Raw genomic sequence first — 24,011 nt, 5'->3', positions numbered from 1 at the left:
GTTTTATAAAGATGGAAACAGAGATTTGCAGGAGGAGGGTAGGAAGCATGGTGAGAATACTTGAAGGCACTTGGAAGTTTTTCTGCCTTAGTGCTCTCACTGCCATAACCATCAGAGGACCTTCACCAGCTTTGGCAGGGATGGGGATTTTTTAGAAGGCAAAAGCTTAGGAGTTTAGTCATCTTCTTGTATCTGGACTTAAATACTTTCAAAAGCATTTTTCATCTCATGACTGGAAGTCAGAGAAGAGGCCAGATGCCATTAAAACTGTTAAGTGCACATTTTTGTCAGAATTTCACATAGGAAAAAACCTGTAAACAGTCAAAATGCTTAAGGTTTAGGAACACAAGAGCTGTTGTAAATACTTGATTTTGAAGTCATTTCCATGTCTAAGCTAATAAGGCACTTTTGATAGCCATATTATAACAGAGTACACTGCTTTCAAGGAAGGTAAGGAGAAAATAAGTAGCAAGGAGAAAAGTACCTTTCCATGAAGGCCATCTTTCTACATGTTTGAATTATCCCAAAAGGTGATTTTTCTGCATGCATCTTTAATATTATTATCTCAATAACTCTGCAAATATTTCATATTTTTCTATGAACATAGCTTAAGTTTGAATTCCTAAAAATAAAGGCCGTGTGATTTCTTCTTTGCCTTTGACTAGGAGTATTTCTAGAGATGTCTAGACTTAAAACTTCTGCTTCACCCAACATTGTTCTAGCCAGAAAACTATGGCTTTTGAGCTTCATGCTGTACCTACAAAGATGCTAGCTAACAACAAATATGAAAGACTCATTATGTATGAATTATAAACCATCACAAATTCCTAATCTAAGCAAAATGGTACAACAGGCTGGTTTAGTTTTTAAATATTATTGAGATAATGCTGTCTTGATAGCTTTGTGCTGAGGAGGAGTGTTGAACATTATTCTATGGCTACTTTCCATATCAGTGAGGGAAAAGCAGCTTATGATTTCAGTATTCTATCAAACCACCTGTGATGGTTTGGGTGTTCCCTGCCCCCTCACACTTTGGAAATCACCCAGACTAGACTCAGCTGGCTCTGGGAATATGAATGAAGCTTATTAATTACAGCTTAGCTCAATATACAAGCAGGTATTTACAGTATATACAGTTATAGACAAAAATAGACAAGGGAAAAGGGAATACAGAAACACAACAGCCCTCCCAGAAACCTGAGTCCCCAGGAGCGACTCCCAACTACCCCTCCACCTCCCCCCTGCCCCTCAACCTTACCCCAGTCCCAAGGAAGAATGAAGTTTCAGCCAGGGGGTTAGGAAGCAAAGTGGATTAGTCAGGAAAACGGTGGAGAAATGGGGGGTGAGGTTAGAGAGAGAGATGCAGCTCGGAGCTCCCCAGCAGGAGTAGTAGAGTGCCTTATCTATGTTTGGATTCTTCTTCTTGTATCTCTCAGCAAGCCTGTAAGTGAAGTAGACATCACCATTGCTTTCCTTTCACAGCCTGTAATCTATTTCTTCTCACCAAAACATTCTAGCTAGCTTCAAAGTAGCACACTACTGTTCAGATGTAGCCATCTCACTTCTGACCAGCTAAAGATCAACTGGCAGCCTTATGAGCTTGAACTGTTATTAAGTAAGGACAAGATGTATTTTCTTTTATGACTTCACAGTTGGTTTGTTCAAGTGGAAAATGAAAACACAGGGTGTATTAAGAAATTAACACTTCTAAAACCAGAAGTCTGTTCTTAGTTTGAAGTAAGCATTTTCTTTTTGTCCAGTGTGACCAGATTTTCAAAGCAGTTATTTGTTCACTCCATTCTCCCCATGCAGCTGGTGAACCGCAATGCATGACAGAGGTTTCAGATAAGGCAGAAGCTTTGACCCACATCTGCTGTACTTGTGTGAGTGCAGTTACTTCTCAGGTCTACCACAAGGTTTAAAACCAGCTTTTGAAAGCTCTTTGAGTAGTAACCTTTTTGAATACTAACAGTAAGCATACAATCAAAGAGGTTTTTGCACGATAATGTGACTTGGATATCTTGAGTCACCATCAGACTATGGCAATTAGCCCTGTTCACAGGAGAATTTAATATGTGTTACCTCTTGCTCCTGCATAGTTCTCATTTTCAAAAGCTTCCTCATCCAGTGACACATTTAATTTAACCAAACATGTTGGATTTTTTTAGAACGTCTTTTAGGTCAGTTTCTTTTCTGCTAAGCTGAGATCACTGACTTTTAACTGTGAAGCCATGGTAAGACATCTTTTCTCCTTGATGGTTACGCTATGGGATGTCAGAGTACAGTGGTAATTAAAAAGCAGCTGAAGATGGTACTTCAGGCAGCACAATCCAAGGAGATGCATGAAATTCTGAGAGCTTTTATGTAGATAAAAGTAATTTTTCACTGAAGTTCAGATACTGCTCCATGAAGGCCATGGTGACCCTCTCAAAAAGCTAGATATCTGGGGAATCCGGATTAACAACTGACACTGAAGAGCTGGGCATCATTACAGACATCCTGGAATAGACCTTTGCTCAAATGGACCTCTGTTAAAAGAAGAATTAAAGGAGATCTTCAGAATGTCTTTTATGTGTCAAGTATTGTAATGCTATTATAAATAGTAAGATATGGCCTCACTTGGCAGACTCAATGCATATCTTCAGTTAGAAAGGACATTGGGGGGGAAGGAAACAAACAAAGGAAAAAAGGACATACAGAGAAAACAAAGGAGAAAGATACCTTGAGTATCAAAGAGCTACATTATGAGAAATCACTGAAATTATTGCATCATCTTTACATCATCTTTAATTTAGGAAAAAAGCTCATAAAAACAGAGCAATAAGTAGATAATTAAAGAAAGATTGATCAAGAGGTTTAATTCTTTCAAAGAGTAATTTGGATATTAAACCTCATTCTCCAAGATTAGTTCCTTTTCTACTAGCAGGAGATCAGAATGAGAACCTGAGCAATCCATCTCTGCAAATAGGATTACAGAACCACATTGCTTCTTTGAAAATGTTATCACTGAGTTTTTCCAAAACACACAACTAGAAAATGAGTTAATTCAAGGCTTAAAGGTAAGGTAAACATTTTATGGTAGGCTTAGGCAATTGCCCAGTTACAATACAGAACTCTAAGTTTGCTCTGATTACAGTACACAAAACCCGTGATTACAATTTAGGACATCTGGTTGTTCTGGTTACCAGATTTTTGTGCCCCTTTTCACTGTGCTTGCAACCTTAGAAAGCAGTTTTGTTTGGAGACACAAGTCTTCCTTTTCATCATTTATCTTATGTGAATATCTCTAAGTGTAAGTCTACCTCAAGGTATCTAACCTCTTTCAAATGTCTTGCTCATGTGATACATCCTAAATCACTGAAGCATCATCTTGACTCCAGTTTAACAGTTTGTCTTCACATGTGTTTTTCAACTTAAAAAATATTAGGAACTTAAGGAATATGGTATTTGTGCTTACTTGAAAGCATGAAATATGTATGTCAGAAGGGATTTAATTTAAGATTTAAAGCCAATTTCATGATCTGGCTCATTTATTCAAATTAAGACCAACACAATGCTTCAAAATTGTATTGCTTTTCAGAGTGTAAGTCAATCAATCCTGTCTTACAGAAATTGCATCAGAGTGTGAAAGAGGTATTAATACATTCAGAATTTAAGGAATACTTAGCTGGTAGCATTTCAGTGATTTTTTTGTGGGATATTTTCTCAAAACACTCTATTTTTTATGTAAGACTTTGGCTGGCCTCTTCGCTTGAAGAAAGTAAATAGAAAACTGAAAGCACAGATGGGAAAAAAGCCCATCTCTCTTAAAAGATGTTTAAATTGCAAAAACAAATGGGAAAATTGGGAAAAAAAAGAAAATTTGACCATTGAGGTTTGTAATACAGTTACAGTGATGCATTTTTAGAGTGTCTAATGTCATCAGTTTGGTGCTGTTACCCATTCAAAGAATCATAGAATCAAACAGGTTGGAAGAGAGCTCCAAGATCATCCAGGCCAACCTAGCACCCAGCCCTAGCCAGTCAACTAGACCATGGCACTAAGTGCCTCAGCCAGGCTTTGCTTGAACACCTCCAGGGCTGGTGACTCCACCACCTCCCTGGGCAGCCCATTCCAATGCCAGTCACTCGCTCTGCCAACAACTTCCTCCTAACATCCAGCCTAGACCTCCTCCGGCACTACTTGAGACTGTGTCCCCTTCTTCTGTTGCTGGTTGCCTGGGAGAAGAGACCAACCCCACCTGGCTACAGCCTCCCTTCAGGTAGTTGTAGAGAGCAATGAGGTCCCCCCCGAGCCTCCTCTTCTCCAGGCTGCACACCCCCAGCTCCCTCAGCCTCTCCTCATGGGGTTTATGTTCCAGGCCTCTCACCAGCTTCGTCACCCTTCTCTGGACACCTTCCAGCACCTCAACATCTCTCTTGAATTGAGGGGCCCAGATCTGGACACAGCACTCAAGGTGTGGCCTGACTTTATTACTTACAATTTTGTATTATTTTAAAGTTTGACCAAAATACTTCAAGCTGCCAAAAGAACAAGGACAGGTGAATCATACTGGAGCTCATTTCAAAAGCATTACTTTTGTAGCCAAGACTTAACCATTTTCTTAAGCAACCCTTAGATTGGCAAAAAACAAAAGACAGCATGTAGAGATGTGGTAAAAGAAATTTGGGTTGTAACCATTGCCCAAGATAGGACAGCATCACTACTTTATGAAGGGTTGTTGATAATTATTTCAGAGCTTTCCTGTTTGCTATTGTTGTTAAACTTAAATTAAAATTGTCTAAATGTAGGCACATTTTTTTGAAAATTTAGTAACTTAGTTGTGCATTTTGTAGACAATACTTACCTTTTTGTTTTCATTTTAAGTTCCAAATGAGGTCTTGCTTTTGCTCTTTGCTGCCAAATTATACTATACTAATTAAATGATCCTATACTAATTAAATGATCCTAGCAGCATTTTTAGCTATACTGAATCATAGAATCAGTGAGGTTGGAAGAGACCTCCAAGATCATCCAGTCCAATCTAGCACCCAGCCCTATGCAGTCAATCAGCTCATGGCACTAAGTGTCTCATCAAGTCTTGAACACCTCCAGGGACGGCGGCTCCACCACCTCCCTGAGCAGCCCATAGTACTGGCTGCTAGTTTCATTTTACAGATGTTGGAGCAGTCCTTCCAAATAAAGTCTGGTAGTTTTCTTAGTATTTATAATCTGATTCTGTCACTGTAACATTTGTTTTCAAAGAGAGATAATGTTAATCATGAGTTTCTACATAGTCTTGTGTCTCCTAGAAGTGGGTAGATGGCTGGAGGTGCATGATCCTTTGCATCCAGCCCTGAAATTATTGGAATCTATCAGGGTCTCTTTTCCTGGACTCAGATATGGATTAATAGCCAGTTTCCAAGGAATACATCTGTTAAGTTTGAGAAAACTCCAAAAGCACTTTTTAAAGGTTTTCTCACAACTTGTCTACTGCAATCTGAAGATAATGTTTACTCTTACAATAAAGCATCCACTCTAAAACTGTACCTGCTAGGAGAAATAGCAAAGAGGTCAAAGTTTATCTGCAGTCATATCTTCTTAGCTCTCTATTTAGATCGCCAGATTCAATGCATGAAAAATGTCATTAGCCCTATAAACTCAGCAGCTGCTATGTGTGATATACTGTGTGAAGCTCAGCTGCATGTAGGTCATTCATTCTATTTAACAGGTGATTGCTGTCCAAATGGAGAGGTCCTACACCTCCCACCTCCATGCTCCAGCCACACGTTCCTGCTCCCTTCCTTACATTTGTTGTTGGAACTCTTGACTAAGCCTGCAGGCACTAACCTAAATGAAAACATGGCACAATTTCCTGTCAAGTTTGTGGGTCTCTCCTAGACATTGCTAAGGTAACTGTGGCTGTTGGCCCTACTGAGCATGGATAACAGTGAAATGTAAGGTAGTTTTGATAAAAAGAAGAAAACATTTGTCATGGTTTTGTCACAGCAGTTTATATAGCAATGTCATGGTTTTGTCACAGCAGTTTATATAGCAAATATAAGGTATTTTACCCACATGTACATGGCACATTGCTTAATTTGGATGGCTAGATGGATGTAATGAATGGACCACCATACTGCCAGGCTCTCACATGGGTGTTTATATATGTATTTCCACATCACTGCACTGTATTGGTGTTACAAAGACAAGATATTGTAAAAAACTTGTTTTGCAGACAGTTTTTTTTTTTTCACTTCAAATCACTGCTTAAAGTTAGAATAACAAATGGAAGAAATGCCACCCCTTCCAAGATCAATTCATGCTGACAGACCTAAGGAAACACATTTTTAAGGGCATTGCATCAACCCCCAGCAATCGAACCAAAAGCTATTTTAAATCAGCTTTTATTAAAATGATGTATTTCTCTATGTTTTCTGGAAGTTAGTTCTCAATTTTAGCAGCTTGTACACTACAGAAGAAAGAAGTGATTATGTCTGTAAAAGAAACATTTTAAATTGCCTTTTTGCTTGCTTTGTTTTTTTTCCCTGAGGCAGGAAGTCCCAATGGACTATGTGTTGTTTCTCTAGGGAGGAAAAAAAATCTTTTGGGAATGTATATGGGAATGCTTGAGATATCTCTACGCTATTAGCCTCTTACATGCCCCCTGGAGCACGTCTGCCTGTCCAGACCTCCAGCTAAGATTTTTCCCTTATCTTGTTTTCGTGTCAGCAAACAAAAGGTGAAAGCAACATCATAAATGAATACTAGCTGAAAGTGAGCTGTGATTTATTGGAAAATAGTTAAGCTAAGTTGTCTAATCAAATACTAAAGGTTTAAATGCTAACTCTTAAAATAGTAAATACAAACTTGAAAGTAAACTGTAGGCAGGAGATGGTTTGGTTAATAACACTTAGGCACTAAATGAAAGCTTGCCACCTTATTCTCATGTCTGATTACATATGATTTAGAGGAAGCTGTGTGTTATGCTTTTATAATTTACACTTTCTAGCAGAAGAAAAAATCCCCCCTTTTATTGGCAACAGTCTACTTACAGCAATGAAGTACATTGTTTCTATATAACATGAAACTAAATGCACAGATGTTTGTAACTCACTTTGTGTTCTTTGCTGGAAGCATGATCGTACTTTCAAAATCATACAGTAGTATGCTCTAAACTCAAAAAGTTACAATCAAGATGATGAGCCAGAAGAAGCAAAAGAGCACACAGGAAAAGGGAAGAATCTGAGAGCTGAAGCCATCCCAAAGGCTCAGAACTGAGCTTCCACCACTGCAAACACTGAACTCGTGTTGTGCACATGCTACACACTACTACAAGTGTGTTTTCCTGTGGTTTATCACTTGGAGGATGCTGAAGGTTCTTTATACTATATGTGATGTAGTTAGTTTTTACACAGTAAAACAGTAGTTACTTTTTACACAGTATCACAGTATCACCAAGGTTGGAAGAGACCTCACAGATCATCAAGTCCAACCCTTTACCACAGAGCTCAAGGCTAGACCATGGCACCAAGTGCCAGTACTTTTGTTAGGAGATGTAAATAAAATTGCAAATGACAAATAGATTTGAGATTTCAAAAAAGTTACCAATAGGCACTAAATAGCTTGGCAAATCTTTTAGAAGCATTTATTTCTGTATGGGTAAGGGATTAATTGATCATCAAACTTTAACAAAAATAGCTTCAGAACTAAAAAGCAATTATTTTGTGATTAACCATTCCCTTTAACAGTTAAGGGTATTCACTAAGGCAGTAATCTAAGCTTCTGAATCACTGTTTTTCAGGATCATAGCTAAGTGGTATTTCTCTTAGAAATCAGGGAAGGAATTCATAAAGTTCCCATTAGTCTAAAAATAAGGAATAAATAAATAGTGTGAGTCATGAATGGCATTTTGCCGAAGCTCAGCAGCACTGAAACAAGAAAGACAAGAAGCCAATGATGATTCTGCCATTCACTGAAATGAATAAAAATATTTCTCATTATGTGCAACAAGCTACCAACATTCAAAATCAGGATCCCTTATTTATGAACAGGGCAAGAAATGCTGCCTATCAATATTGATTTTTTTAATTATTAATATTGATTTTATTAGCAATATTGCTTTTTATTATCAATACTGATTTTTATTATCAGTATTTTTATCAATATTGATTTATTTTATTATCAAAAATTATTCTTATTATCAAGCTTGTTTTTATTATCAATATTGTTTTTATTATAATATTGATTTTTATTATCAATATTGCTTTTTATTATCAATATTTTTATCAATGTTTATTTATTTTATTATCAAATTTGATTTTATTATCAAGCTTGTTTTTATTGTAAATATTGATTTTTATTATCGAGCTTGTTTTATTATAATACTGATTTTTATTATCAATATTGATTTTTATTATCAATATTTTTATCAATATTGATTTATTTTATTATCAAAATGATTCTTATTATCAAGCTTGTTTTTATTATCAATATTGTTTTTATTATAATATTGATTTTTATTATCAATATTGCTTTTTATTATCAATATTTTTATCAACGTTGATTTATTTTATTATCAAATTTGATTTTTATTATCAAGCTTGTTTTTATTGTAAATATTGATTTTTATTATCAAGCTTGTTTTTATTATAATACTGATTTTTATTATCAATATTGATTTTTATTATCAATATTTTTATCAATGTTGCTTTATTTTATTATCAATATTGATTTTTATTATCAAGCTTGTTTTTATTATAAATTTTTGTTTTTATTATCGATATTGTTTTTATTATAATATTGATTTTTGTTATCAATATTGATTTTTATTATCAATATTGTCTTATTATCATTGTTGATTTTTATTATCGATATTGATTTTTATTATCAATATTGATTTTTTATCATCAATATTGATCTTTTTTATTATCAATATTGTTTTTTTTTATTCTAGGTTACAGCATTGGACTATAATTTTGTAATTTGAATATTCAACTTGTTTGGAGACTAACCTGCATGTTTTTGTCATATTTTGTACTTGCATGCTACTGTCAAATAATCAGGACTTTACCAGACTCGTGTAAAGATGAGATTCTGTCTTAAAAAGCTCACCTTAGAATAATCTTTTCCTATTTGTGCCTTTTTTACACTCCACTGAGCAACAGGCAGCTGCAATAAATTTAATGTCCTGTATGCTGTTGGGGAGTACTTAGGATTTTTTTTTCATTAAAAACATTGATTATGTAGCCTTTTTTTTTAAGTTAGCACATTTTTATCAGTCACAGATTTTTCTTAGCATAAAGCTATTTATTTTAGAGATTACTTGAGAGAATATATTGTTATTTTAGAGAATAGCTCCTGATGCATGGGAGCAAATCATACTGCAGGCTTTTGCTACGAAGCAAATTGCTCTCTTTACAGTCTGTAATTGAGGACGTGAGAAAGAGGCGTTCACAGTTCATTCTCAGCATCGCTTTCTAGGGAAGCAGTCATCTTGCATTCCACTTCCAACCAGAAGGAAGAATGATTTGGAGTTCAAGGATCAAACTAGTTAGGAAGCTGTGGAACACAATTAGTCCCTTTTGTAAGCTATAAAACTGGGTGTCTCCTGTTTCAAAGCTGTGTTCACAGAGCATCTTTCAGCATGAAAAATCATTAGTTGGTTGTTTGTTTTTTTTTTTTACTTCACTGATAAAGGAAACTGAAAGCATTTTGAGTAGTCTTAAGCTTTTCAGCATACTGGCTTCTGAGTACAGTTTCTCAGCTTTTTCTAGGATTTGTTGTTGTCATTGTTGTTGAAGAAGCCTCTGTGATGATGCTAACAAGAGAGAAGCAGTCATCTGAGCTGAAGGCTTGACAGTTTGTAAATTCTCAAGAAACATATACAGTACACGTCAGCTGCTGATTTCAGTTTGGAAGGACTGAATTTATCTATTAAGAACTCAGAGATTTGCCTCTCTGTTTAAAAAAAACAAACATTTTTTAAGGTACATTACATCTTTCCACCTTTTCCATTACTAAGATGCTAGGTGGACAGGTGTTATGAATTATGCAAAATTAATAATCTGTATTAATTTTGATATCAAGGCAAAGATTGTTAATAACTAAGAACATGGTTTATTAACATTAAATCTTGCTTACAAGGTTAGAAACTCAGGGTTTGGATACTTATACACACAGGGAACTGGCAAAACCAGACCACTTTAAATAATAAGTAGCAAATGCAAATGTTATACTGGAAGAGAAGGTTCTTGTGGTCAGTATACCACTTGTGGTTAATTATACCACTTATCCACTAGATGAACTCATTAAGCTCCTTTCTGCTTATGGCAGAAGGCAATTAGTGAATTACAAGAGGCTATTGAGTACTCACAAAATATTATTTCCTGACTTGTGAGGCTAGCTACAGCTTCAGACAGTACCCAAACACTTTCAGGGAACTCTGCTACTGTTTTGTCAGCCTCTGAGACTTCTGATTCTTCCCAGGCTTCTGGGAAAAGGAGGCAGATTGTCACTGACCTGGTCCTGGCTCACTGGACTGTCTGTGTATCCAGGACTTCCCATCTTGGCAGGAGACTTTCGGGTGTAGGCAGGATGTCCTGCTATGTGCAGTCTCAGCACGATGTCATGCTGGCTATGCAGGCCCATTGTGTGGAGGCACTTAGAGCCTGTTCCTGGAAAACTCGAGGCAGTGGAGTTTCCAGGCAGTTCAGCCATGGCAGCAGGCAACAGCAGGCAAGCATGAATACAGCAGCAGAGCATGTTGTATTACCTGCTCATCTCTTTCTATCAGTACAGCCCAATACTAATGGGCCTTTGGACATAGATAAGCCAATCCAAATGGCACTTTTCCAAGTTTGGCCATATTAGGTGAAGCCAGGGCTTTTGTTTTCCTTTCCTGCAGTTGCTTTCCCCAGCACAGAAGCAGGGGGAGCAGGGGAATATGTCCTGGCAAGCCAGAGTCCTTAGACTCAGAGGCTCCAGGTTCTTTGTCCTCTTCCCTGCAGTTGCTTCTCACCATAGCAGAAGGAGGGGGAGCAGAAAAACAAGTCTGGGCATGCCAGGACATATATAAGCCTATTTTGGCCTATCCAGGCCTACCATGACAACAGGCAAGGTGGTGAGTCTGAAAAGCTGATACAGTTTCATCATCAGTCTGCAAATTTCCTCATTTGCCATATCAGGTCTGTCAGAGAACCTCTCTGAAGTTTCCAAAACACTGAGTAGAAGAAGTACTCCAAAACCAAATTGGACTTGACTGTGAATATAGAAAGCACTAAGGCCTGCCTTAAGTAAGGGAAGCTCATGTGGTCACCCTGGTTTAGTTAAAAAGGCTGAGCATCTTGAAATGTTCTTGTCAAATACCACTTTGTTATTTCCTTTTGCTGTCCCATTAGCACAGTCCTTAAAGCAAAAGCTTCTGAGGAATTCCATGCTTGAAAGATAACACAGGAAGCTACTGCATTAAGAGTGGACAAACACAAATATTTGGAAATAAGATTAGCCTGTATAAGCAGCATATTGCAGAAAAAATATGTAGTGTGTGATGCAGAAAAAAATGTCTTAAATTATATGATCCTGATAAAAAATACACTTCTTGAGTCAGTAGGTAGAATTGTCCATCTAAATGCAGGCAGTTTAGGTTGTTGGAACAGAGCCAAGAAGAAAAGTCTTTCCATTCAATTCAAGAGAGATGTTGAGGTGCTGGAAGGTGTCCAGAGAAGGGCAACAAGGCTGGTGAAGGGCCTGGAACACAAACCCTGTGAGGAGAGGCTGAGGGAGCTGGGGGTGTGCAGCCTGGAGAAGAGGAGGCTCAGGGGGGACCACATTGCTGTCTGCAACTACCTGAAGAGAGGTTGTAGCCAGGTGAGGGTTGGTCTCTTCTCCCAGGCAACCAGCAATAGAAGAAGGGGACACAGTCTCAAGTTGTGCCAGGGGAAGTCTAGGCTGGATGTTAGGAGGAAGCTGTTGGCAGAGAGAGTGATTGGCATTGGAATGGGCTGCCCAGGGAGGTGGTGGAGTCACCAACCCTGGAGGTGTTGAAGCAAAGCCTGGATGAGGCACTTGGTGCCATGGTCTAGTTGACTGGCTAGGGCTGGGTGCTAGGTTGGAGTGGATGATCTTGGAGCTCTCTTCCAACCTGGTTGATTCTATAATTCTAAGCCAGGCAACTGCCTATTGGTGCCCCTCTGTGAAGATCAGAAGCTGAAGCCAGATCCTCTGAAAACAAATGATGCTATTGCCATTGATTATAATAAGAGAGGAGGAACTCTCAGCAAAAATGCCTGAGAAACAAAGCTATGCACTATACAATGGGTATTTTAGGGGAGGAAATTGTCCCCATTTGTCAAGATGTGGCGGGGTGGGCCACTGAAGAGGGGAGCTTTCAAATACTCTTTCCAGAGATTCCCTTGAATGCAAGCTGCAGCTCTCAAGATGAATAATCACATCTAGCACCAAAGTACAATGTCACTGATACTGTGTTCAGCCAGCCAGAAAAAGCTGAAACACCCCAGAGGCTATTCATGCAGGTTACCATTAAAAAGAAATTGAACAAGGACAAAAGAATCCAGAACTGAGAATCGTGAATGACAAGGGATATAGGGAGAAGAGAGTTCAGACTGGACAGCCAGGAAGCTGCATGGCCTCAATGATGGGAAAGGAGGGGGGGAGGGGAGGGAAAAAGAAGGAACTGAATCTGTGCAAGCAGATTTTTTTTAAATGGATATGTCAGGATAGGAATTTGTAAAGGCAGCGAGCTACAAAATGAGGCTGGAAAACTGATCTTGAAGCCAGCTGAGGGAAGGAATTGTCTGATTGGCCCAAAGGTTAAAAAATATTGTGAAGTTGGGAGGAAATTCACTGAGGAAAATGATGAGTGCAAAGGATTTGACTGGATGAGACTCTTGGGAAATATTACTCCCACACGCACTTGAGAGGGATAAGAAAAGGAAAATGTGTATTTCGTTGTGATTAAAATGATCACTCTGTTTTTTCTCTTCCAGTAGCATCCTTACTAGCTAAAAGGTAATCCACAAAGCAAGCCATAAAGCACATGTCTGCTTTACTGGTTTATTCCATTATCTACTTCAAATATTATTGTTTTTAGGAATTCATCCTTCAACTGAGCCATCAGATACATCAGATGGAGTCTCAGTTTCACTCAGAAGTCAGTGGAAGTCTTTCTACTTGCTTAGAAAGGAGCTAGGACTTTGCAGGCTGTCCTCAGAGCCTTTTAAAAATAATAAAGTTTACCAAAACAAAGAAGCTGAACTCAGGACATTGTAAGTTTTTTTCTAGATGCAAGTCAAATAAACTCATGTGTCAGGGGGAAAAGAATCAGGGTATTATTAACTGCATTTTAAACTTTCTTCCATAGCTGTTAAAGTGGAGTTGTCAGAATCCTTGCTTGTACGTGGTAAGATTTCAACAGGATCAGATTGTTTATGTTTGTTGTAGTTTATACTGTTTCTGAGGGTTAGGTTATTAGTCTTGGGGTGTACCTTCTGGTTATCTGAACTTTGTTTCATCAAGCCAGAGTGTTTTTCAGAGAACATTTGCGGTGAGGTTCCAGTAGCAGTTCCGATAGTTTTAATTTACTATGACTTTATAGGCAATCACTGTATCTGACAGAGAATCTGGCATCAGAATGGAAGTTTCACATAAGTGAAAACATAGTTAATATGGTCAAAGTTCAGACCTCATGCAAGGAAGCGTAGTTTTATTTAAGTCAGTTCCTTAGAAGCAGAAAAACACAAGGTCTTGTCCGGTTTTAACCATTCATTTAGGAAGGTCTTCACTTACTTTATCCTCTTTTTGTTTAATTGTATGTTTAAAATGGAAATTGGTGTCCCCTTTGGATAGTTGAATGACTCTGTTTATAGGAAAACTATCTGAAAAGAAGAGCATCAATATGGAAATAGTTTCCTTAAAATCATAGAATCACAGAATCAGAAAGGTTGGAAGAGACCTCTAAGATCATCCAGGCCAACCCAGTCCTATCCAGTCAACCAGACCACAGCACTAAGTGCCTCATCCAGGCTTTTCTTGAACACCTCCAGGGATGGTGACTCCACCACCTTCCTGGGCAGCTCATTCCAATGGAAAATCACTCTCTTTGTGGAGAACTTCCTCCTAACATCCAGCCTATACTTCACAGTATCACAGTACTTCCTCTGGCACAACTGAATTATACTGTGTCCCCTTATTCTGTTGCTGGTTGCCTGGCAGAAGAGACCAGTCCTGTCAGGCATGACGTGTCCCTGCTAAACCCATGCTGGCTGGCCCTGATCCCTTGGTCATCCTGTAGGTGCTGTGTGATTGTACTCATGGTGACCTGTTCCATGACCTTGCCTGGCACTGAGGTCAGGCTGACAGGTCTGGAATTTCCCAGTTCCTCCCTCCAGCCAGCTTCCAGTCTCCAGGGACCTCTCCAGTGAGCCAGGACTGTTGATAAATGATGGAGAGTGGCTTGGCCAGCTCCTCTGCCAGCTCTCTCGGCACCCTAGGATGAAGCCTGTCTGGTCCCATGGACATGTGAGGATCCAAGTGGCTCAGCAGGTCGTTTACTGCTTCCTCCTGGATTACAGGGGGACTATACTGGTCCCTGGTTCCATGTGCTAGTTCAGGAGGCCAGTTGTCCTGGAGACAACATGTCCCACTATTGAAGATTGAGGCAAAGTAGGTGTTAAGTACCTCTGCCTTTTCCTCACCTTTTGTTACTATTTTCCACTCCACATCCAATAAAGAATGGAGATTGTCCTTGCCCCTTCTTTTGCCATGAATATATTTATAGAAACATTTTTTATTCTCCTTAACAGCAGTGGTCAGTCTAAGTTCTAAATGAGCTTTCACCTCTTTAATTCTTTTTTCTACAAGACCTAGAAACGACCTTAAACTCTTCCTGGGGTACCTCCCCTTTTTTACCAAAGATGAAGTCTTCACCAGGGAATGTTCTTGAGTATTGAACTGTCTGAATGGACAGGATATTTGTTAATCATAGAATTTGTTCGCTTGGAAGACAACCTGAAGTTCAGCAAGTCCAACCATTAACCTAGCACTGACCATATCCCTGAGTACCACATCTATATGCCTTTTAAATACTTCCAGGGATGATGACGTGATCACTTTGTTGGGCAGCCTCTTCCACAGCCACACAACCCTTTCAGTGAAGAAGCTTTTATAATCTCCAGCCTAAACCTCCCTTGGCACAACTTGAGCCTGTTTCCTTTTGTTCTGTCACTTCTTATGTGGGAGGAGAGACCAACGTCTACCTCATGATCTCTTCTAAGTTACAGAGTGCTAAGTTCTCCACTAAGTCTCCTTTTATCCAGGCTAAACAAACACAGTTCCCTCAGCTGCTCTTCACAAGACTTGTGCTCTAGAACCCTGTGCTAGTTTGAAGCTAGCTAGAATGTTTGGGTGAGAAGAACTAGATTACAGCCTGTGGAAGGAAAACAAGGCTGATGTCTGCTTTGCTCATAGGCTTGCTGAGATGAATAAAAACTATAATCAAAACATAGATAACTCACATCGCCTGCTGGGGAACTCTGAGCTGCATCTCTAACCTCATCCCTCTGCCGTTTCTTTTCTAACCCACTTTGCTTCCTAACCTCCCTGGCCAAACCTCCATTCTTCTTTGGGATTGGGGTAAGGTTGAGAGGGACAGGGGGAAGGTGAAAGGGTGGTTGGGAGCCCCTCCTGGGGACTCAGGTTCCTGGGAGGGCTGTTGTGTTTCTGTATTGCCTTTTACCTTGTCTATTTCTGTCTATAACTGTAGATACTGTAAATACCTGCTGGTATATTGTGCTAGCTGTAAATAATAAGCTTCATTCAATTTGCAGAGCTGTCTGAGTCTAGTCTGGGTGATTTCCAAAGTTGGGGGGGGGAACACCCAAACCATCACAAACCCTGACACCTAATGCTGCAGGGAAGTACAAGTGTGTTTTCCATTGCTACATATATTTCAGTCTTGATCTCCAGCTTCTCTGATGTTTGAATGCTGAGGTTTTGCACAGTTGATTTGGAAGAGGCTACTACCATTGGCACATTCTCCTGAAGAAGCTGGTTTACATATCATTAAGAAACTGTGTGTCTGATCTAGTATCTTACCTGTGTTATTACCTTGCAAATGCAAAATGGCAAAGAAAATTGTTGCACAGAATCATAAAATCATAGAATCATAGAATCAAGCAGGTTGGAAGAGACCTCCAAGATCATCCACTCCAACCTAGCACCCAGCCCTGTCCAGTCAACTAGACCATGGCACTAAGTGCCTCATCCAGTCTTTTCTTGAAGACCCCCAGGGACGGTGCCTCCACCACCTCCCTGGGCAGCCCATTCCAATGCCAATCACTCTCTCTGTGAAGAACTTCTTCCTAATATCCAGCCTATACCTACCCTGGCACAACTTGAGACTGTGTCCCCTTGTTCTACTGCTGGTTGCCTGGGAGAAGAGGCCACCCCCCACCTGGCTGCTGTAGTTCAAAGGAAAGGAATTAAAGTGTATGAAGCCTCTTTGTATGATGTCTGCATGTTCTGTGTAGGAAGACAAAACTGAAATGATTTTTAGGTGCCATATCAAAACTAAACCTCTCAGCTTATTCAGATACCACAGTGTAAGCCATATCATCATATGACATATGGTCATCAGGTCATATGGTGAACAGCAGGCTTCCAGTACACTGACGTCATGTGGTATGTAGGGGAGCTATTGGTGGGGTAAGAGCTATGGCTATTGCCCAGGAAATGTCCTTTCCACTGCTCTGGGTGTCTCCCCATTCCCACACCCTGACAGAATGGAACAAAAGAGGCTTTTTCCTTCCAGTACCACACACATCAGGTGCAGGCCTGAACCAAAAAAAAGTGAGCACAGCAATGAAGCTGATTCCGTGAGTGCACAAAGTGCTTGCAGCATGAGAATGAACAGGTCTGCTGAGCTCTGGGTTAGATGGGGCTTAATACTCTGCCCAGTCACGTCACCAGAGATTTGGTGAAGGTCCTACCTTCCAACCCCTACCACTGTGTCATTTTCAAAAGGACACTTTTTTTTTTTCTCCAAAGGTGAGAATTTTCTTTGTCAGAAAGTTCAGTTAAGTGGAGTGGTAATTAAAGATCAGGTGTTTGGCTACTGCATCTTCATGTGGTTTTGACAAACACTTCACTCAAAAAGCATACTGGAATATGAAGTATCTCAAATGATGGCAGCTGCGTGACTGATTATGCTGTACCACACCAGAGTGCTTTCATGTGTTCATTTTGACTTTATACTGAGTTATGCTGGTCCTCATTGATGCTGAACACAGCTTTTGAAACACACAAAGCTATTTTCAGTTTCTCAATAGTTACATTATTAACAGATACTACAAAGTCTAAGAATGGAATGCATCTGAAAAAAAAATCAGTTGTTAGGCATTGACAGAACTTAATATATCAAACAAGGCTTTCTCTTGCCCCTTCTGGAAATAAAAGTAATAAAATGTTGTGAGGAGCTGCTCAATAAAATCACAGATCATTAAAAAAAAATCTTCTAAGTTTTCAGCTGTGTTACCTAAACACTGATTGTAATTCCTGACCAGAATCAGTGATAGAAAGTTGGCTACCTGAGGGGTGGTTGTGGCCAGGAGGAGGTTGCTCTCTTCTCTCAGGTGGCCAGCACCAGAACAAGAGGACACAGCCTCAGGCTGCGCCAGGGGAAATTTAGGCTGGAGGTGAGGAGAAAGTTCTTCCCTGAGAGAGTCATTGGACACCGGAATGGGCTGCCCGGGGAGGTGGTGGAGTCGCCGTCCCTGGAGCTGTTCAAGGCAGGATTGGACGTGGCACTTGGTGCCATGGTCTAGCCTTGAGCTCTGTGGTAAAGGGTTGGACTTGATGATCTGTGAGGTCTCTTCCAACCTTGGTGATACTGTGATGTTCTTCCCTGGAGGGTAAAGAAACCCTGAATACAAATGCAACAACTGAAAAGGTATTTTTTCACCTGTAGCATTAAAGGGAGCTTCAGCAAAGTTAGGACACTGTATGCTGTTTGGTTTTAACTGGCATCTCTACATACAGCTGAAATGGGAATAATTCTGAAGCATTTTTTCATCTAGAGAGGGAAACATTTCAATTCCTTGCAGCTTCTGGGGGTAATGTAATTTGTGAAGAACACTAGATTTCCATCCATACTGCTACTAGCAACGAGAAAAGTTAGAATATGCAACCTCTTCTCCATTATCAGCCTTCTCTTTTTAGCAGTAAGACCTTCTTATGATGTTAGTAGGCTCCTAGAATATTATTGAACTGATAAAGCTTTGTACAGGCAGTATAAGGACAGCAGAAATGTTCCTGTAGCTTCCCTAGCCCATAATGTCTGGAAGTTGGAATGAGAACAGACAAGTATCTCCCACTCATACAAACTGCAGTGTATGTTAGCTGGGCTTTGTAAATAGCATCTTAGTTTTAGGGTTAACCTGCTTCACAAACAGATGGAATTCTAATAGGATTTTCAGTAACTATTTGGAACAGAGTAAGCAATGAAAAAAAAAAAGGCATAAATGGTAATGCATCTTCCTAGGCAGCTTGAAAACTGACAGAGTCTTTACAGAAACATTTAGGTGTGGGATTCATTGTTGCTATTTTGTCTTTGGTTGGGTTTAATTTTATTTTATAGAACATGGATCTGGGTTTTGTAACCTGAAGAATACTTTCAACATTTACTCTGAGCTTGGTTTACTTGGAGTAGAAGTCATTTTCACCAAACAGTGTTTCATGTGTTCTTACCAGAGAATAAATACAATTCTTTTTTCCTCTATGTCTGTTAAAGGGAATTAAATGATCACAGTATTTCCAGTTGTAAAGCACTTTTTAAGTTTCTGTGTGAGGTTATTTGGTTTAATTTGTTCCACTGTGGAATGTGCCATATCACTAAGGTATTTCTAAGTATTAAATTACTGTGCCATACCTTTTTTTTCCCCACATGCTTTGTTGGGCTGCCCAGGGAGGTGGTGGAGTCACCATCCAAGCAAAGCCTGGATGAGGCACTTAGTGCCATGGTCTTAGATGAATGAATAGGGCTGAGTGCTAGGTTGGACTGGATGGTCTTGGAGGTCTCTTCCAACCTGGCTGATTCTATGATTTGATGTTTCTTCTTTTTTTTTCCACCTGTAATTTACCTTTAGCTAGTCTCAGACAGATAACTTATTTCTGAAATTTCTTATTCAGTGCCATAGGAACTCTCTTGGTTATACTGATATATATTGACTTCATCAACAGTGCTGGTAATTCTGATTCTTCAAGGAAGTTTTCCATTCCTCTGTTTCTCTCTCTTCCAGGCTAAAGAGACAGGCTATATTTACTCTAGGGAGCTAATAAAGATAGATTTAAGTCATCTGGTAACACTCCAGTTTGCTCTGGGTTGCTAAGCTCAAGAGAAGGATCCAAAAGTGGCACCTCTCTATTGTAGACCCTAAGAAGGACATGGGGGTACTCTTTGACAGTCAACCGAGTATGAGTCAGCATTGTGCCCAGGTGGCCAAGAAAGCCCATGGCATCCTGGCTTGTACTGGAAACACTGTGGCCAGCAGGAGCAGAGAGGTGATCATCCTCTGTCAGCACTAGTGAGGCCACACCTCAAGTATTGCGTTCAGTTCTGGGCCCTGCACTACAAGAGGAACCCTGAGGTGGTGCAGCATGTCCAGAGAAGGGCCCGGAACACATTACCTACAGGGAGCATCTAAGGGAGCTGGGGCTGATCACTCTGGAGAAGAAGAGGCTCTCTACAACTACCTGAAGGGAGATTGGAGCAAGGAGGGGGTCAGCCTCTGCTCCTTGGTGTCAAGCTCCAGGACTAGGGAAAACGATTACAAGCTGCACCAGAGGAGGTTTAGGCTGGATATCAGGAAATACTGCTTCACTGAAAGGGTTTTCAAACATTGGACTGATCTGCCCCGTGCAGGCTCTGTCCCTGGAGGCGTTTAAGTGGTGTGTGGACCTGGCACTTAGGGATATGGTTTAGTGCTTGGTTGAGGGTTGGAGTGGACGATCTTGGAGGCCTGTTCCAGACAGATGTATTCTGTGGTTCTGTGAGTCTATGTCTTCTAACTCAGCTGGCAGCATTTTGAATGTCTAGCCCTATAATAATGGTAATGGTGGAAGAAGACTGTCTTACTTTGCACCTATCCTGGCTTTCAGCCAAAACTATGGGATTTTAATCCTGTGAAACAACAGATGTAACAGGAGGTTCTTGCATTAAAGTATCTGTAAGGTTATATGACAAACAGTGGTTTACTGAGGTGCCTTATTTTGCGGTGAGAAGTACTGTAAAGCAGATAATGTGGAATGTGATATATTTTCAAAACCACAAATACTGTAGTATGAAGCTCAGTTACTGAAGATACTAAGTGCCATATCCTGAATCTTAGAAATCAGTATCTGTGTCTTCTAGGCAAAATTCTGTTCTAACCACTACATACATAGTATCATAGTATCATCAGGGTTGGAAGAGACCTCACAGATCATCAAGTCCAACCCTTTACCACAGAGCTCAAGGCCAGACCATGGCACCAAGTGCCACGTCCAATCCTGCCTTCAACAGCTCCAGGGACAGCAACTCCACCACCTCCCCGGGCAGCCCATTCCAGTGTCCAATGACTCTCTCAGTAAAGAACTTTCTCCTCACCTCAAGCCTAAATTTCCCCTGGTGCAGCCTGAGGCTGTGTCCTCTTGTTCTGGTGCTGGCCACCTGAGAGAAGACAGCAACCTCCTCCTGGCCACAACCACCCCTCAGGTAGTTGTAGACAGCAATAAGGTCTCCCCTGAGCCTCCTCTTCTCCAGGCTAAACAATCCCAGCTCCCTCAGCCTCTCCTCGTAGGGCTGTGCTCAAGGCCTCTCACCAGCCTCGTCGCCCTTCTCTGGACACGCTCAAGCATCTCAACGTCCCTTCTAAACTGGGGGGCCCAGAACTGAACACAGTACATGATAGCTTGTTTCTTGTGATTAGGAATCAGGGAAACGATATCAGTTGTTTCCCTTGGTAAATTATGGGGAGATGAACATTACTGAATTTGTTCATAATTAGAGCAAAAACAGCAGTAACAAGGTAGCTGTAAACAAAATACCATTCTGAACCACAGTTAAGTGGCTATGCAAGCAAAAGGAACTGGTAACTGTAAATTTAAGCAACGTTAGGCTCATTTCCTATATGCACACTTGCAGAGAAAGAAAAATAGTGAAGGACTTGATGTCAGTAGTTAATGGAGAAAGTCTCCCAATTTGCCATTTGAACCAGTCAAAGATGATAGGTTTATGATCATATTAATAACAAAGTACATGAAAATGCTATTAAGAGACTGAATTAGTAAAACAACTCTCTGTTTATCACATTTTTTTCTACGGATAACATCTCAGAGATGGCAAGCTCTCAACTCCAGTTTTGTCTTGTAGGTCTGTACAAGAAAATCTCCAGTCTTCTGTGTGGGATTTTGTAGAATTTCATACTTGTATCACCAGTTTGGCATTTTTGGAAAGATGCAGATACAGTCTTTACAACATAGCCTTTAAACACATGCAATAATGTCATTTCAAATCCTGTTAGAGAAAGTTACTTACAGGAGATAATCCAATAAACAACGTGTACATATAATCTAAAGTAGCATGGAAACTTTATCTGGCAACATGCCCTAATCTGAAAGTTTAATGGAATAAAAACTCTTTTGGGTTCTGCCAGTATTCCTTTGCTTAGCTAATACATAGTTGATAGGCAGAAACAAGCACTTTCCACAGTAAGTGAAAACAGATGCATTGCTTAAGAAAGGAATGCAGCTCTTGATTCAGAGTCATCTCTTGCGTACTTCAAAATCCAACACTGTACAATATGATTGTAAATATTTTAATGATGGCATGTCAGAATATCTTTCTGCATTTGAGATATGAAGTTCCATGCAAGCAAGACAGTAATTATAGTCTTTTCAGTGGTAATTGCTCATGAAAAATTAGAAGCATTCATTCCCATCTTAAAACGTTTGATTTTGTTGTCCTTATGGAAGAAACACAGTTCAAAGTGACAAAGGATTTTGAAATTCCAGGTTGTCATGACAAAGAGAAACAAATCTCCATTCCAGCAAAGTGTCACCTCCTAGTCTGCTGGGATGGTTCAGCATAAAGTTCTAGTCTTGGGTTTAAATGTTAACTCCTAGCACAGACTTCCATTTTCTAGTCTTTTGGTTTGCTGAAAAAAGACTAGAAAATGAAATAACTGAAAACAAACTACCTATAGTCCATTTGCCATGATCAATTTGACCATACATTGTTTTCAGGCAAGTCTAAGAAAATATGACCTGTTTATTTTACATTGTTCCTTTGCATGGAGTCCTACCTCCTAAGTCACAGAATCTAGTTTATGTACTAAGACATCAATTCAAGTGAGCATTCAGTTATTTTAATGTCTTAGGACCTGAAAAAAATGCAGTTCCTTGAGTAGAACTGTCATGACCCAAATGGTAAAGCTGCCAAAAACCTTACTATTGAGGGTTTTGTTCTCCTTGCCCACGTGCACATTGGAAAAAATCTTGCACTCCAATGTATAAATTGATCCCAAGGTAGGGAAACTCAAAGATAGAAGTTCATTTCAGGTATATTACTGGACAAGTGATTTAGCATTTTGTCCTTTGCTCCACAGCATCATCGCTTACTGGTTTACCACTAAACACTAGATGAGGTGGAATAGCAGTTTGTTCTAGTTTGTCATCTGAACACTTCAGCATAATCTGCTTTTGAAAAGACAATCTCCAGTGTTATGTATGGTGCATACAGCAGTGGTGTAAGGCATTGAAACAGTTCAGGCCAAAAACTCTGTTTTCACGAGGCAGCAATTTGGAGCAATTGCAAAACAAAGCTAGCCTTCTGCTGTCTGTGCAGGAGCAGATCAAAAAAGGACCCGAGCCTACGTAACTCATTGTCTTTCCATTGTGTTTGTCCATTAACCAGATGAAGCGCACACTTCCCATGCTGGTCCATTCATACAGCCCAGTGTTCATTCAGAAACAGAACGTTTCCTTTAGTTGATGGATTAAAGGCAGGATGGGGGGAGGAGTGTAAAGATCTTTTGGGATGTACACTACTTCAGGAACAATCTTTAAAGGTTAGTTCATACTAGGAGTTCGAAATGTGAAGCTCTTACACAACTGCAAAACAAAACTTTTACTGCCTCTTAAATGAGCAAAAATAACTTTTATAAAAGCAAGACCTAAAGCAGTTTTTTGTGCAACTGCTGAGAGGTTAATGTCAGGTTACTTTTTAAATCAGTCTTATAATAAACTTTTAATGCAGTGTGCAAACTAGATTAACAATTTTGTCTTGCCTTGCTCTGATTTAGCTGGCATTACGTTTTGGTAAATTGATATACGAACCCAGGAATGTGCATTAGCGACCTTAAAAAAACAGCAAGTAAACTCTGTAAGCAACTTTAAAGGTTGTGAGCACTTTAAAGGTTATTGTTTGCTTTTCATCTTCACTTGCAGACCAGGTGTCCAAGCAAAGCATTATCTGAGGAAAAGCTACTTTTGTTGGAGACTCTTGTGAACAAAACAGATGACATAAAGAGCAGGTGTTAAAATAGTGAAAAAGGCAAACAGCAGCAGTTAGTTTACAGGATGTTTAGTTGTTGAACAGGGCTTTTTTTTTTTTTAAATCAGGCTATTCTAAAGCATCTTATTTGGAAGTCTTTGCTCAAATACAAGAAATGTCTGCGTCTCTTAAAACAGATTCTGCCTTTTGATCCCCCAAAGGACAAGTCAAATATACTTATCCCATTCCTCTTGTAACTCGTTTCCCAGGGACTAACAGGAAAAAGCATAGTTTTTACTAAATAAGGATGCTGGGATTTGCTTACTGGTTTCTGTTTACCTGATGCCAGTTAGGATACTGTGTTTGCCTACTTAAGTGGCATTTAGCACTGAAGTCTTGTGTGTGATTTTGCTATTTATGTTAGGAAATTGCTTAGCAGCTGGGGAGATTAGACTGTTTTACTTTGTGTGTTTCTCATCCTGCCTTG

At 39.7% G+C, this 24,011-nt stretch overlaps 2 protein-coding genes across 5 annotated transcripts in view; one reads left to right on the top strand and one right to left on the bottom strand.

The window, feature by feature from the left end:
• Positions 1 to 24,011, top strand: part of MCPH1 (microcephalin 1) — a 128,861-nt gene that overhangs the window by 66,768 nt on the left and 38,082 nt on the right. The gene's annotated exons all lie outside the window — the stretch shown is intronic.
• The window catches only part of ANGPT2 (angiopoietin 2), a 49,030-nt gene that overhangs the window by 22,862 nt on the left and 2,157 nt on the right, over positions 1 to 24,011 (bottom strand). The gene's annotated exons all lie outside the window — the stretch shown is intronic.

Source organism: Pogoniulus pusillus, chromosome 7, assembly GCF_015220805.1.
Source record: "Pogoniulus pusillus isolate bPogPus1 chromosome 7, bPogPus1.pri, whole genome shotgun sequence".
In the NCBI taxonomy this organism is placed as follows: Eukaryota; Metazoa; Chordata; class Aves; order Piciformes; family Lybiidae; genus Pogoniulus; species Pogoniulus pusillus.
The sequence above is the reverse complement of the archived record's forward strand: the minus strand, read 5'-3'. Positions and strand labels throughout refer to the sequence as shown.